We start from the raw sequence: 16,617 nt of genomic DNA on the forward strand, positions 1-16,617 counted from the left end.
GATTATAATTAGGTTTAAAATTTTGGGGGAGTTGAGTTACTGCAGAGAAAAAAAAAAGTTGAAGATCGTAAGATCGTAATACATTTAGAGAGATAGTAGAAGAAGAGAGAGAAAGTGGGAATCAGTTATGGGGCTGCTAGGTTATAATTTTAGGTTTATATAGTATGAGATAGGATTAATCTCAGTCCTTGATTTGTGTTATATCTGATGGTGGAGATTAATAGGACGGACTCACCTAAAATACCTACACTCACCCGATGTAGTTTTATATATATATATATATATATATATATATATATATATATATATATATATATATATATATATATATATATATATATATATATATATATATATATATATATATATATATATATAAATTGAATCTCGTGAGGCACCCTTCTTAGGGTGAGGCTAATTTGAACTCATTCTAAACCATTGGATCTAAATATTATAGACTCATAAGATGATGCCACGTGTCCCCTATTTAATTCCAACAAACACACGCACATTTCATTGAATAACCATTCATTTACGCATTTCGTTGAATAACACTCTTTCTCTCTCTTCAAATCATCTTCGTCCGCCATTATCACTGAGCTTCCCGTCCGCCATTATCACTGAGCTTTTCTACCGCCATTATCTTTAGCTTTCGACCTCCGTTATCAGTGAGCTGATGTTTTGTACTGCATTATCATCACAAATTAGGTATTTTCGATCTACTAATTTAAGTTTCGATTCATCTTCCTTTCATTCTGTATTTTTCAGTTTAATTTCCAAATTTATTTAGTTCGTCAAATTATTGTTGTTATTATGCAGGTTTTGATCGCTTTGTGAGCATAATCGAACACGATGAGGAACGCATAAAATCAATTGCGATCGATTTCTCCGCATTTTCGTATGTTCCTTTCTATTTCTTTACTAGATTTTGATTTTTTTTGCTTATTTAGTTAAATTTTAGGTTATAAACTTCATTAATTAGGTTAAATAAGGAGTTTTGCTCTTGTTTCACTATTTTCCTTCATTCGATTTTCATCGATTTTTTATGCATTCCTTATCTGCTTAATTATTCTTTGAATTGAAGGTTCATTGTTATTGTTCATTGTTAGTTATTGCCGATTTCATGTTTACCTGCTTAATGTTTAGGTTATAAACTTCATTAAATAGTTAAATTTTAGGTTATAAACTTCTTTGAATTGAAGTTTTATTTTTATTGTTCATTTTTCACTTGGACTTAATGTTTGTCATCTGTTTGTTAAGATTCGTTTACCTGCTTTTGTGAAACCTAGAACTTATTTTGTGAATCTAGAAGGTAAATTTGTGAAACCAGTAGGTTATTGTTATATTATCTTCAAACTTGGCCTTAATTTTTGTCATCTGTTTGTTAAGATTTGGTTTACCTGTTTTTGTGAAACCTGGAACTTATTTTGTGAATCTAGGAGGTAAATTTGTGAAACCAGTATCTTATTGTTATATTATCTTCAAACTTAATCTTACTTCTGTTGTTGTTGCTTGAGTTCTCATTGAATAAGGTCTGCGATTATTCAAAGGTTTGCATAATTACAGAGTTTTGCATAAATTACACTAGCTACTTTGTCTTCTGTTGTTGTTGCTTGAGTGTTCATTGAATAAGGTCTGAGATTACAAAGAAGCAGATAAACAAATTAAGAAGAAAAGAGCAAAATAGATTATTTTAACCACTTATAATGACCAAGTTTCACAAAAGAAGCCCTTAGATTTACTGAATAAGGTCTGAGATTCACAAAACAGGGTCTGTGAATTCACCAAATAAAGGTATTAGCAAAATAGATGATTTTAACCACTTATAATGACCAAGTTTCACAAAACAAGCCCTTAGATTCTTGAATAAGCCCGAGATTCACAAAACAGTGCGTGAATTCACCAAATAAAGGAATGAGCGAAACAGATGATTTTAACCACTTATAATAACCAAGTTTCACAAAACAAGGTCTGATATTCACTAAACAAGGTCTGAGATTCACCAAACAAGGTCTGACAATCTAAACCTTTTTATTTTCCCGGTTTTTGTGCTTCCTAGATCTAATTTTGTGAGGAATTTGTGCTTCCTAGGTCTGAGAATCTCCTTCACCTTTGTTTTTTTTTCCCGACTTGTTAGTCCAACTACCTAGGAATTTGTGTTTTGTATTTTCACATTTCTTTTGTTTATCTAATATTTGTATTTCACTTGTTTCATAGACAAGTATGACACCTTGGTGCAATGGTTGTGTTGTTAATCTTCTTGACGAAGATCAAAAGTCATTTCGCGAACTTTATGTCACTTTGAAAAAAACAAAAAAGCATTTATGGATTTCTCTTTTTTTGCCGTTAAAGGAAGTTATAGTGTACGCCGTCACTATCAAGCATGTCATTCTGTTTTCAATAATGAAGATCTTATGGAAAAAATCTTCTCAAAAATTAATCATAAGGAAGATAAAGCAAATATGGCGCTCGTTTGTCGAAATTGGGCTCAACTATTTCGGATACACAAAAGTGCACCGGGGTCACCTTGGCATATTGGCTTTGTAGACATAAATGATATGAATGGTGTTCGGACTATTCGTAGGGGTCCTAGCATAGTCTTTCAAACATGCAAATGTTTCATGACGGAGAATATGATTGCCACATTCATACTGCATTATATGCAAGCAAAAATTCCATCTCAGAGTACTCATCTCAATGCTCTTGATGATGTTGCACGCAGTGCAGTTAATGAGTCATTGATTGTTTTAAAAGCTACGCCGAGTGAAGAACGAGATATAGCTATTGGCATTGCTGCTGACTTACTACTCACTCATAGAGATATATCTTTTCTTGACTTACCTCTGATGATGATGTATATATAGCCTAGAGTTGTCCCTTGTTTGTAATGTACTATCTGTGTAACTACGGCTTTGCACTTAAAGGTTTTAACTTTGCCCTTTTGTTACTTTGTATAATTTCGTAGTAGTGTCAACCTTCTGTATAATTACGTACGTCTTAGTTTAACATTTTGGATAACATAAATTATCATGTAATGTTGTACTTTTGTTTTAAATATTTGCATGGATCACTTTTCTATGTATTATGCAATGTTCTTTACTTCTGACTTTCTATATAATTTTGTATTTGTTTTCTTACATATTCTTCCATGCACTTATAATGACCAACTTATTTTGTGACCTTATTTTGTGAATTGTGGATCTTCTTTTGTGAATCTTGCAACTTATTATGTGAATCCTGGAAATTATTTTGTGAATCCTGGAACTTATTTTGTGAACTTATTTTGTGAAGGTCTGAATAAGGACTTAGATTCATGAATAAGGTCCGAGATTCACAAAACAAGGTCGTGAATTCACCAAATAAAGTTATGAGCAAAATAGATGATTTTAACTACTAATAATGACCAAGTTTCACAAAACAAGCCCTTAGATTCACTGAACAAGGTCTGAGATTCACAAAACAAGGTCTGTGAATTCACCAATTAAAGGTATGAGCAAAATAGATGATTTTAACCACTTATAATGACCAAGTTTCACAAAACAAGCCCTTAGATTCATTGAACAATGTCTCGAGATTCACAAAAACAAGGTCCGAGAATCTAAACCTTCTTGACCAAGTTTCTTTATTTTGTGAACTTATTTCCCTTTGCTTTGTGAATAATAGGTTTTACCGAGTTGTAGGAATCAAGCCAAGCCAGGATGAAGCGACATCGAGGACGTCAAGCTCTTGCACCACTCTATTGAAGCACCTATTGAAGCTACCGAACCAGTCCCTAAGCCACCTACAAAAAAGACAAGAATTTACAAAAAGACAGATGCTGTGTTGAGGACTCGGATGTCTCCTTCGGGCTTTACCACTTTCTCAACAATAAGGAGAATCCACCATCAGATAAGCAGATTGAAGCTATACAAGAAATGGGATTTGGTTCTCTATTGCATCTTAAAACAGATGTTGTTCCGGTCGGTTGGCGTCTTGGCTAGTTTCAAATTATGACCAGCATACGGGATCGTTGTGTGATGGGAAACTCCTTGTTTTAGAGGAAGATATCCATCTGTGCATGGGATTGCCAATGGGTCCAAACATTGTCGAAGAAGCAAAAATTGGAGATAAGTGCCCTTCTTATGTGTCTCTTTTGGAGGAGTTCAGAAGTCAATACTAAGGTAGTTCCATTGAGCTCAAACACATTATGGAAAAGCTCTCTACACAAAGAGATGGTGGAGATGATTTCAAACGCACTTTCATCATTTATATCTTCAATGCTTTTTTAGGCGGTGTTGTAGGCAATCGGGCTAGTTTGAAACTTCTTAAAAGTTTGGCAAACACTGAGTTGATCTCCAAATTCAACTGGTGCAATTTCATCAAACGCAAATTGGCTGGCCAAGTTGAGTCTTGGCAAAAGGAGGAGTGGAAGACCCAAAAGCTGAAAGAAAATTGGTTTGGTGAACCTATTATGGTCTTGGTTTTCATTTATGTTGACCGATTTGTCTTCAAAGCACGCCTTGTTACTCGGCAGTTTCCAACGCTCTCAACTTGGACTAAAGAAGCTATAACCAAGAGAGTTAAGCAGGAACTGAATGACAAAAATTCGGACAAGAAAACTTTTGGCAGGGGTTCTATTGAGCCTCCAATGGTCTTCAACCACCATATTCCACAGTTGTGTCCTCCTCCTCCAAAGATTGAGCTCGGTCAGTCTTCCAAGTCAACAATTCAAGATAAAGCATCCGAAGGCGACGCTGAAAAATTATCGCTACACGGGAATGAAGGCTCTGGTGAGTTTGTCCATAAACTTGCGTTTTCCGCAAAGGCAGTGGCTCAAGCTTTTTCGGATTTCAAATCACTTGTTAGTCAAGCTCCCTCCAAATTGCCTTCAACAACAACAGTGAAGAAACTAGTTGCAGCTGTAGATGGCATAGCAGAAGGTTTTAAGTTATCTCAACAAGAGGATGATGCTGAAAATGTGAACGATGTGAAGAATGAGGAAAAGGTGTCGGACATTATGGATGAGAATATTGCTGAGAAAGTGGTTGACGATATTCATGAGAATGTGGAGAAAGGTGGGGAGAATGTGGAGAAAGCTGGGGAGAATGTGGATAATTTTTATGGGTGGGTGAGGTGATTTGTTGGCGGGATTGGATGCGATGGGTGAAGCTTTGCAACCAATAGCGCGACATCATTCACCACCACCAAATGCAGAATACCCATCCTTTAGGCTTCTAGCAGATGATGACCATTTGTTGTCTCAACCCGAGCCCGAGCCTAACACATATCTTTCTTTGTGTCATCCCTCCTTGTGGATGTCATCCCTCCTTTCACCGAGCCCACTCCTTTGGTAGGGAACACATCCTCTCACGCTGCTCTGGATGATGTTCTTCCTGACAAGGATGTCACTGAGCCTACAATTATTGAGATAACAGCTACTCCTCCTACTCCTCCTACTACTGTGGTACTGAAGACAACTCGTGATGTTATTTGCCTACCAGATACTCCACTTGTTTCAACAATCGATAAAACATCTGTCAGTAAACGATCTGTCAGTAATGTCTATATTCGTCGATCGCCACGTCATTTGGCAAAGTCGATTGCCCGTGTTCCTTGCAAAACCCCAGCTACTGCTGCAATCCCATCTCCCTTATCTCCCTTACCAATTGAAGAGGATGTTTCGGGTCATGGTAAGAGGAGGGTTGTAGTTCCAGCTGAAGTTATCCGATCGCCCTATTTGCAAAGAAATCTTAATGTTTTTAGGGATTTGAATTAAGCTGAGAAACAAGTATTAGATTTTATACTTGGCGAATCATATGATGAAACGGAGCTTCTTTTCCAAAGTGAATGTCAGACTTTGACTAGGAGCCAGTTGAAGAGTGTGCCAGTGCCTGAAGGCGATCGGATATCATCTCATGTCATAGATGTGTATTGTGAGATCTTAAATAGTATTGAGATATTCAAATCCCGGACTTCCCCTTCTCGTTTATTTGTGCCTTATAGAAATGAAAGTGTTAGTCTTATTACCCTGTACTTTATCCAATTCTCTGAGTCTATTTTACGTGATGTTCACTTCTAATCGTTACTCATACTGATCTTATTTTTTTGTTCCCAGTGTCTCTCCAATGTTGATGTTTCTGCAGTTCAACTAGTAAGTCTTTGATTTTCGTCTGCTTATATTTCAACTTAAGTTCATTTTTGTCATTTTTATTCACTGCATTTTTGTCTTTTTAATTCAATTTACTTTTTGTCCTTTTTCAGGTTTGCGCTCCAATAGTCTCCGCCTCCTGCCCACCTTTCTTGATTTTTATCGACCTCAGAACTAAAAGTAGCAAAGTGCAAATCATCCATCCTATGAAAGGCAGATCTGTTGATTATTCTTGTTTTATCCAACCTTTGGTACGTTTATTGTTTCCATTTTGCTTAGGGAAATGTGTGTTATTGTGATTCTACTAGGAAATGACTTTGTGAATGTATGACTTTATTTTGTGAAGCCTACTCTTAAGTTTCACAAAAACAAGCCCTAAGATTCACTGAACAAGGTCTGAGATTCACAAGATAAGGTGTAAGATTCACAAAATTAAGACCAAAATAGATGTTTTTAAACTACGACCAAGTTTCACATAACAAGCCCTAAGATTCACTTGAACAGGCACGAGATTCATAAGATAAGGTCCGAGATTCACAAAATTATGAGCAAAGTAGATGATTTTGTTTTAAACCACGACCAAATTTTCACAGAACAAGCCCTAAGATTCTTTGAACAAGGCCTAAGATTCACAAGATAAGGTCCGAGATTCATAAAATTAAGAGCAAAATAGATGATTTTAAACCACGACCAAATTTTCTGAGAACAAGCCCTAAGATTCTTTGTACAAGGTCCGAGATTCACAAGATAAGGTGTGAGATTCATAAAATTAAGAGCAAAATAGATGATTTTAAACCACGACCAAGTTTCACAGAACAAGCCCTAAGATTCACTGAACAAGGTCTGAGTAGATGATTTTCCTTTGTTTATACCTGTGCTAAGAAAGACTGATTTCTCTTTTGTACATACAGAAAGAAAAGCTCATCCGGCTTCTTAAACCAAAGGTGCCAGCACTGAGAAGTATTCTGTGGACGCCCGAAGTGTTTATCCCAAAATCAAACTTACCTTCTGATGAAATAGATAATGGCATCTATTTATTGAACATATTGGAGAATTACAAAAGAAACAAAAGTGAATGTCCAATAACCTTATATACTGTAAGATTACTTTTTTAACTCTATTTATACATTGATAAATATAAATTTTTATAAGTTTGCAACACATTATTATTCCCCTTTTTCCATTTATAGGAAGTTTAGGTGAAGCGTTTTGCACTGAGGGTGTGCTATCAGATTAGTACATGTGGTAAGAACGTATTAAGAGATAGAGTGAAAAAAGATGCACTAGAATGGAGTCGTGTACCGCTGTAAGAACCTTCTTCTTTTAATATTATCATATTTTTCTTGCAAAACCTTTAGTACTTTAGTTGATTAAATGATGTTTATATGCTCGTATTGTGGCAGTGGCTCTCGACCACTTCCTTACAGTGACCAGCAATTGTTGGATTATGTATGCAGATCAAAATCGGCACAAACTAAATTGTAATGATTTTGCTTTGATTTTACAATATAAAAGTTATACGGTTTTGATTTGATTTTACAATATAAAAGTTATATTGTGAGAGATATTGACTAATTGCATTTCCTCATTATTTAAGTGACGCTATGGTGTCCACTCCATGGACGGAAGTCACAAGAGAGGCTTTACAGACCCTTGGACCACATGGCTTTGTTATGGATCAGGTAAGTATCATTTTCCTTTCCTTTTTCTTTTCATGTTTCATTTTACTTTTTTTGTGAATACTAGAACTTGTTTTGTTAATCCTAGACCTTATTTTGTGAATCCTGGACCTTGTTTTGTGAATCTTGGAGCTTATTTTGTGAACTTATTTTTGTGAATCCTGGAACTTGTTTTGTGAATCTTGGACCTTATTTTGTGAACCCTGGACCTTATTTTGTGAATCCTAGAACTTGTTTCGTTAATCCTAGACCTTATTTTGTGAATCCTGGACCTTGTTTTGTGAATCTTGGAGCTTATTTTGTAAACTTATTTTTGTGAATCCTGCAACTTGTTTTGTGAATCTTGGACCTTATTTTGTGAATCCTGGACCTTATTTTGTGAATGCTGGAACTTATTTTGTGAATCCTTTGCCTATGTTTTGTTAAATTTGATTTTGTAGGTGATTGATATGTTTGGAGTGAAGTCCACACTTGGTAGATCAGATCTCCTCCACTTGCCAACCATAGTATATGTAAGCTTCAAATCCTTTAGATGTTGATATTCAAGTATTTGCTCCTCCCTGGTTTATTAAAATGGTCCTACTTTTGTCACATGCAGACCGTTCATGAAGAACGCAACCCAGCTATTTGGGGTCAATACATGAAGCCTGATTACATTCCATTTGATGGGAGCAATATCCAAAAGGTGAAAGATCCCTCTTCTACTATTTATGTTCTTTTTTATTTATTTTCGTTCATGTGTATTGTTAATTGGTTTGTCTATTGCAGGTTTTTATCCCTATGTTTAACGATAAGTGTCGTCATTGGTGGGCTTGCGTTTGCGATTTAAAGCAAAAAAAAATTTCATCCTCGACTCGAGCACCGATATACATGCGGATCGTGATAACCACACAGCCCACGAGATTGTATGATTTTTTCCCAAAAAATTTTGGAGTATTTATCTTTAGTTTCTTAAAAATATATCCCTGTCATATTTTTATGTTCTATTGGCTTTTTCATGTTCCAGTTGTACCAAGTTTCATCTGTTCTTTGTGGTGGTTCATCTCCATTTGAACCTTTGCGGTTGATGTACATGAACCCAATTGAAAACCTTCAAGTCCCTCAACAAAAAACATGGTATGTAACCATGTATCTTCGTTTTTTAGGCTATATTATGAGATATATTGTACAAGTTTTAATGGTCCCTCTCTGACCAAAATCATGTACCCATTCCCATATTTGCTGAAATGAATGGTTGAATAGTTGATGTTCACTTGAGATGTTTCTTTTACTCATAAATGTTTACTTATTTGTAGTTTTGATTGTGGAGTGTTTGTGCTGAAATGGTTGGATGCGTTGGACAATCAAAGTTTATGGACCAACAGTGAATATTTTGAGGTATAGATTTACGGGTTTTGCCTCCTACCTTGCCATTGCTACATATTAAATATATACTATACTGTATGAAATCTCTTTTGCAGAAATTGCCTGACTATCGAAAGAAGATAATATTGGAACTTCTTAAATGGGATAAAAATACAAAAACGGTACCCTTGCTTGACTTAAAATTAATGCAAAGTCCATTTCGTCATAACTTTGGTGAACATCTGTTAATTGTTACTTGTTTTTCATGGTATAGGTGTTTCATTGATGACATGGACAGTCTTTTGCAAGCAAATGATCTTTCTTCGATGGATATGTGTTCACTGTCGGCCATCCCTTGCTTCAGCAGGCCTGCTATATCTAAAATTCATTCGGCCATATGACCTTGTTTGTTTGTAATGGTACCATGAATTGTTTAGTCTGTAGTCTTGTATTTGAGTAGTTGAGAATGTATTTAGTAGTCGAGAATGTAATGCTACAAGAAATTGTGAAACTTGGATTTGACCATAAGATGAGACGGGTGTACTTCGTATGACGGTCTTTTATTGAGAGACAAAGATGTTTAATGCAAGCCGCCTTCTCATTTGATTCGCATCTTTTTCTGTATTATGTACAATTACATGTTTCATGTCATCAACTAAAGGCTTTATTTCATTGGGGAACGATGCTGGATTCAGGCTAAATTGGGGAACGATGACATCGACTAAATTTTGATCAAAATCACAAAAATACTTAATCTTTGGATTCGGTCTAGGTTTCATAATTTTATGTTACAGTTTCACAAGATAAGTTCCAGGATTCACAACATTGAGTGAAACAAACATCTTAAGTGAAGATCAACTATTCAAGACTTAGTTTCACAATTTCATGCTCCAGTTTCATGTATTCTTGAGTAAAGATCCACGTGGTCTCAATTTCGCAATTTCGCAATTTCACAATTTCGCAATTTTCAAATTTCACCATATTCAACTTCCATATTCACTCTCTTCAACTTCCATATTCACCATATTCACTAACTGCTCTCTCTTCAACTTCCATATTCACTAACTGCTCGTCTTCGCCATTATCCGCCATTATCATTGAGCTTTTCGTCTGCCATTAGCTTTTCTTCGCTATTATCCGCAAATTAGGTATTTTTCTATCTACTTTCTCAAATTTAGATTCATCCTCCTTTTGTTTCGTATTTTTCACCATAATTTTCAATCAACTTCTTTAATTCGTCAAATTATTGTTTAGGGTTTTTGCCAGTTTTTTAGTATATTTCGATTCTTTTGCGTATGGTTTTGTGATTAATTTATCGTTATTTGCCAGTTTTAAAATGTTTTTGTTACTGAGGGCTTATGGTTTAGGGTTTTTGCCAGTTTTTGTTAGCTACATCTCATTTGCATTTCGTGAATCTAGGATCTAGTTTTGTGAATCTAGGACCTAATTGTGTGAATCTCAGACCCTGTTTTGTGAAATTGGAAGATAATATTGTTATACTTGTTAATAAGTGCATGAAATCACCTTATCTGTTTTCATTATCTTATCCTTATTTATTGCCAGTTTTTAAATGTATTGTTGGTTAAGTTTTTCAGTAGCTACATCTCATTTGCATTTCGTGAATCTAGGACCTAGTTGTGTGAATCTAGGACCTAATTGTGTGAATCTCAGACCCTGTTTTGTGAAACTGGAAGATAATATTGTTATACTTGTTAATAAGTGCATGAAATCACCTTCTCTGTTGTCAAACTTACTTAAAATGTTTACATTTCGGATTTTAGTTCTGATGTTATTTTGCCTTACTTGGTGCATAATAGGAAGCCATCAAAAATGAAGCGACCTGTTCAACCAGCTGCTGATTCTACTGAAGCTACCGAACCAGTCTCTGAGCCACCTACAAAAAAGACAAGAATTTACAAAGAGAGACTGCGTGTGTTGAGGACTCGGATGTCTTCTGCGGGGCTTTACCACTTTCTCAACAATAAGGAGAATCCACCATCAGATAAGCAAATTGAAGCTATACAAGAAATGGGATTTGGTTCTCTATTGCATCTTAAAACAAATGTTGTTCCGGGTGACTTGGCGTACTGGCTAGTTTCAAATTATGACCCCTGTACAGGATCGTTGTGTGATGGGAAACTCCTTGTTTTAGAGGAAGATATCCATCTGTGCATGGGATTGCCAATGGGTCCAAACATTGTCGAAGAAGCAAAAATTGGAGATAAGTGCCCTTCTTATGTGTCTCTTTTGGAGGAGTTCAAAAGTCAATACAAAGGTAGTTCCATTGAGCTCAAACACATTATGGAAAAGCTCTGTACATAAAGAGATGGTGGAGATGATTTCAAACGCACTTTCATCATTTATATTTTCAGTGCTCTTTTAGGCGGTGTTGTAGGCAATAGGGCAAGTTTGAGAATTCTTAAAAGTTTGGTAAACACTGAGTTGATCTCCAAATTCAACTGGTGCAATTTTATCAAACGTAAATTGGCTGACCAAGTTGAGTCTTAGCAAACGGAGGAGTGGAAGAAACAAAAGCTGAAAGAAAATTGGTTTGGTGGACCTATTATGGTCTTGGTTTTTATTTATCTAGACCGATGTGTCTACAAAGCACGCCTTGTTACCCGGCAGTTTCCAACGCTCTCAACTTGGACTAAAGAAGCTATATCCTTATTTATTGCCAGTTTTTAAATGTATTGTTGGTTAAGTTTTTCAGTAGCTACATCTCATTTGCATTTCGTGAATCTAGGACCTAGTTGTGTGAATCTAGGAATTGTGTGAATCTCAGACCCTGTTTTGTGAAACTGGAAGATAATATTGTTATACTTGTTAATAAGTGCATGAAATCACCTTCTCTGTTGTCAAACTTACTTAAAATGTTTACATTTCGGATTTTAGTTCTGATGTTATTTTGCCTTACTTGGTGCATAATAGGAAGCCATCAAAAATGAAGCGACCTGTTCAACCAGCTGCTGATTCTACTGAAGCTACCGAACCAGTCTCTAAGCCACCTACAAAAAAGACAAGAATTTACAAAGAGAGACTGCGTGTGTTGAGGACTCGGATGTCTTCTGCTGGGCTTTACCACTTTCTCAACAATAAGGAGAATCCACCATCAGATAAGCAGATTGAAGCTATACAAGAAATGGGATTTGGTTCTCTATTGCATCTTAAAACAAATGTTGTTCCGGGTGACTTGCGCGATGGCTAGTTTCAAATTATGACCCCTGTACAGGATCGTTGTGTGATGGGAAACTCCTTGTTTTAGAGGAAGATATCCATCTGTGCATGGGATTGCCAATGGGTCCAAACATTGTCGAAGAAGCAAAAATTGGAGATAAGTGCCCTTCTTATGTGTCTCTTTTGGAGGAGTTCAAAAGTCAATACAAAGGTAGTTCCATTGAGCTCAAACACATTATGGAAAAGCTCTGTACATAAAGAGATGGTGGAGATGATTTCAAACGCACTTTCATCATTTATATTTTCAATGCTCTTTTAGGCGGTGTTGTAGGCAATAGGGCAAGTTTGAGAATTCTTAAAAGTTTGGTAAACACTGAGTTGATCTCCAAATTCAACTGGTGCAATTTTATCAAACGTAAATTGGCTGACCAAGTTGAGTCTTAGCAAACGGAGGAGTGGAAGAAACAAAAGCTGAAAGAAAATTGGTTTGGTGGACCTATTATGGTCTTGGTTTTTATTTATCTAGACCGATGTGTCTACAAAGCACGCCTTGTTACCCGGCAGTTTCCAACGCTCTCAACTTGGACTAAAGAAGCTATATCCCAGAGAATTAAGCAGGAAGTGAATGACAAAAATTCGGACAATAAAACTTTCGGCATGGGTTCTATTGAGCCTCCACTGGTCATCACTCAGCATAAGGCACATGCACTTTTGCCTACTATTGAGTTTAGGGAGTCTTCAAAGCCACCGAGCGCACCTTTGCCTACTATTGAGTTTAGGCAGTCTTCAAAGTGAACAAGTGAACAACAACATTCTGAAGATGAAGAACCTTCTGATCCTTCTACTGAGTTTATTAATAAACTTGCTCTTTCCGCAAATGTTGATCCTCTTCTACCTAATAATTCGAGGCGGTACTACGAGTTTGTTAATAAACTTGCGTTTCCGCAAAGGTCATGGTTCAAGCTTTCATGGAGTACAAATCTCTTGCTAGCCAAGCTCTGAGCAAACTACCTTCCTCAAGCAACGGTTTGTAAACTAGTTCTGTTGTAGATGGTATTGCAGATGGTTTTAGGTTATCTCAAGAAGACAATAATGAGGAGGGTAATGTACAGGAGAGTGTGGAGGGTAATGTCCAGGAGAGTTGTGGAGGGTAATAGTGGAGATAATCTAGCTGAATTGTTGGAGGCATTGGACGTGATGGGTGAAGCTTTGCAACCAATACAGTCACGTCGTTCATCACCAAAACCAGAATGCCAAATCATACGATTTCGTGAACCTTCAACATCTTGTATTCAAGCTGATGAACAACCTGATCATCTTTTATCTCCCTCTCATAATACTGGTACTGATGATTTCCCTCTCGTCAGTGATGATGCCTCTCCCGTCAATGATGAATAACCTGACCATTCTGAGCCCACAGTGGTAGCGGATGATCATCATAATCAAGAACGGTGCGTTGAGTACAATAGGAGGAGAATAACTGAAAGAGATATGCAAACAAGTTCCAGTGTTATTGATGATTTCCCTTCCATCAATGAGCCAACTCACCCCACTGTTACTATTCTAGCTACTCCTGCAACTTCTACTCCTCCTCCTGTGGTAGGGAACAATGATCCTCCTTCTACACCAATTGTTTCCGGCCTCGATAAACCATCTACCAGTAAGGAGTTGAGGGCGTGCAATCAAGAGAACCTATCTAGAGAAATAGTACAAAATGATGCACTAGAATGGCCTCGATACACTGACAATGCATTGATGCATTTTGTTCGAAAGAAAGCAAAGAAAAATATACAGTAATGTCATATTTTTGCTTTCATTTTTTGATTTTTTTTATTGTAATAAATATACCTACTAATTGAATTTTATCAATAATGAAGTGACGTTATGGTGTCCACTCCGTGGATGGATGTCACAAGAGAAGTTTTGCGTAGTCTTGGACCGAAAGGTCTTATTATGGATGAGGTAAGTAACCCCTGAGTATTATTTTCCTTTTCCTTCCCATGTTTTCATTTTGTTCACGTCACTCGATGTGTATGTTTCCTAACAAATATAATTTTGTAGGTCATTGATATATTTGGAATTAAGTGCACATTCAGTAGAAGAAATTTAATCTACTTGCCAACAACAATATTTGTCAGTCTCAAATCCTTTATATGTTGATATTCAAGTATTTTGCGTTCTTTAAGTTGCTTTGTTTCTAAAATTGCCTTCTTGTGACTTGTAGAGTCTTGATCAAGAAAAGAACCCTGAAATTTGGGGTACACACATAAAGGACAGTTACACTCCACCTGCTAGTAGCCATATCGACAAGGTCGGATATTTGTGAATCCTGGACCTTATATGTGAATCCTGGACCTTATTTCGTGAATCCTGGAACTTGTTTTGTGAATCCTGGACCTTATTTTGTGAGTCCTGGACCTTATTTTGTGAATCTTATTTTTGGAGATTTATTTTGTGAACTTATTTGTGAATCATGGACCATAATTCGTGAATCCTGAACCTTGTTTTGTGAATCCTGGACCTTATTTTGTGAATCTTGGACCTTATTTTGTGAACTTATTTGTGAATCCTGGAACATAATTCGTGAATCCTGGATCTTGTGAATCCTGGACCTTATTTTGTTAGCTCCTTGAACTTAGTTTGTGACCTTGTTTTGTGAATCCTTGACCTTGTTTTGTGAATTTTTGAGCTTGTTTTGTGAATCCTTGACTTTATTTTGTGAACTTATTTGTGAATCCTGGAACATAATTCGTGAATCCTGGGCCTTTGTTTTGTGAATCGTGGACCTTATTTTGTGAATCCTGGACCTTGTTTTGTGAATCCTGGAGTTTATTTTGTGAACTCCTTGAACTTAGTTTGTGACCTTGTTTTGTGAATCCTCGACCTTGTTTTGTGAATCCTTGACCTTATTTTGTGAATCCTGGACATTTACTATCTCAGGTTTTTATCCCTTTCCATAGTAACACAGAGCCGCAGCATTGGTGGGCTTGTGTCTGTGATATAAAGCATGGAAAAAATTTCATCCTTGACTCATGCGTGGCTGTTAATGTGGATCCTGACAACAAGCATGCCAAAGAGATTGTATGATTTTTTTTTTCCCAAATTATTGTTATTGCCTTTTCTTTTAAAAGTATATTCCAAAATATATTTTGATCTTGTTATTGCCTTTTCTTTTTTAGGTACATCATGTTTCAGCTATTTTGCCAGAGTCATATAAATCTTTGGAGTTCATGCACACGAACGAATATGTCAATCTCAAAGTCCCTCAACAAACAACAAGGTATGTAAGCATGTATATTTTTCCTTTTGTTAACAGATCAATAGTTATTATTTTGAGCCATTTACTGTTTTTTTTTGTCTAGTTATGATTGTGGAGTTTTTCTGTTGAAGTGGTTGAGTGCCTTGGATGATGATAGTTTATGGACCAAAAGTAAATATTTTCAGGTAAGTTCATTAGTATACGAAAATAAGGCTTATCTTGTGAACCCCAGACATTGTGCGGTGAATCTCGAGCTTTTTGGTGAAACTTTGTCATTATAAGTGGTTTAAAATCGCAAGGTCCGAGATTCACTGAACAAGCTCGAGATTCCTCGAACAAGGTTTGAGAATCACAAATCAAGGTTTGATATTCTCCAAATAAAGATAGGTTCGTTGTCTATATACTTCATTAATATATGTTTCTCTTGGCAGAATTTGACACAATATCGAAAATCGATCGTATTGGAACTACTTAGATGGGATAAAAATACTACAAAGGTACACTTCATTGTCTTAAAAATGATGTGAAGTTCATTTCTTCATAACTTTGGCAAATTTTTCGTAAATAAGTCGATTGTACTTGTTTTTGGTTGTATAGGTGTTTAATTAAGGAAGATAATTGTCCGTGAAGTCATAATATGCAAAAGTGGGTCGAGGCTCCTGTAAAGATTGTTGTCTACATCAACTCTTGTAAAGATATTTTGATAGTTGTAAAGTCGTAATAATTTTTCAGGGTCACTTATGTGATTTATGTAGCTAATTTGACATTGAGTTGAGGAAAAGGTCTGAGATTCACAAGATAAGGTCCGATATTCATAAAATTAAGAGCAAAATAAATTATTTTAAACCACGACCAAGTTTCACAGAACAAGCCCTAAGATTCACTGAACAAGGTCTGAGATTCACAATATAAGGTCTGAGATTCACAAAATAAGGTCTGAGATTCACAAATTTAACAGCAAAATAGATGATTTTAAACCACGACCAAGTTTCACAGAACAAGCCCTAAGATTCACTGAACAAGGTCTGAGA

This window comes from Silene latifolia, chromosome X, assembly GCF_048544455.1.
Source record: "Silene latifolia isolate original U9 population chromosome X, ASM4854445v1, whole genome shotgun sequence".
Taxonomy (NCBI): domain Eukaryota; kingdom Viridiplantae; phylum Streptophyta; class Magnoliopsida; order Caryophyllales; family Caryophyllaceae; genus Silene; species Silene latifolia.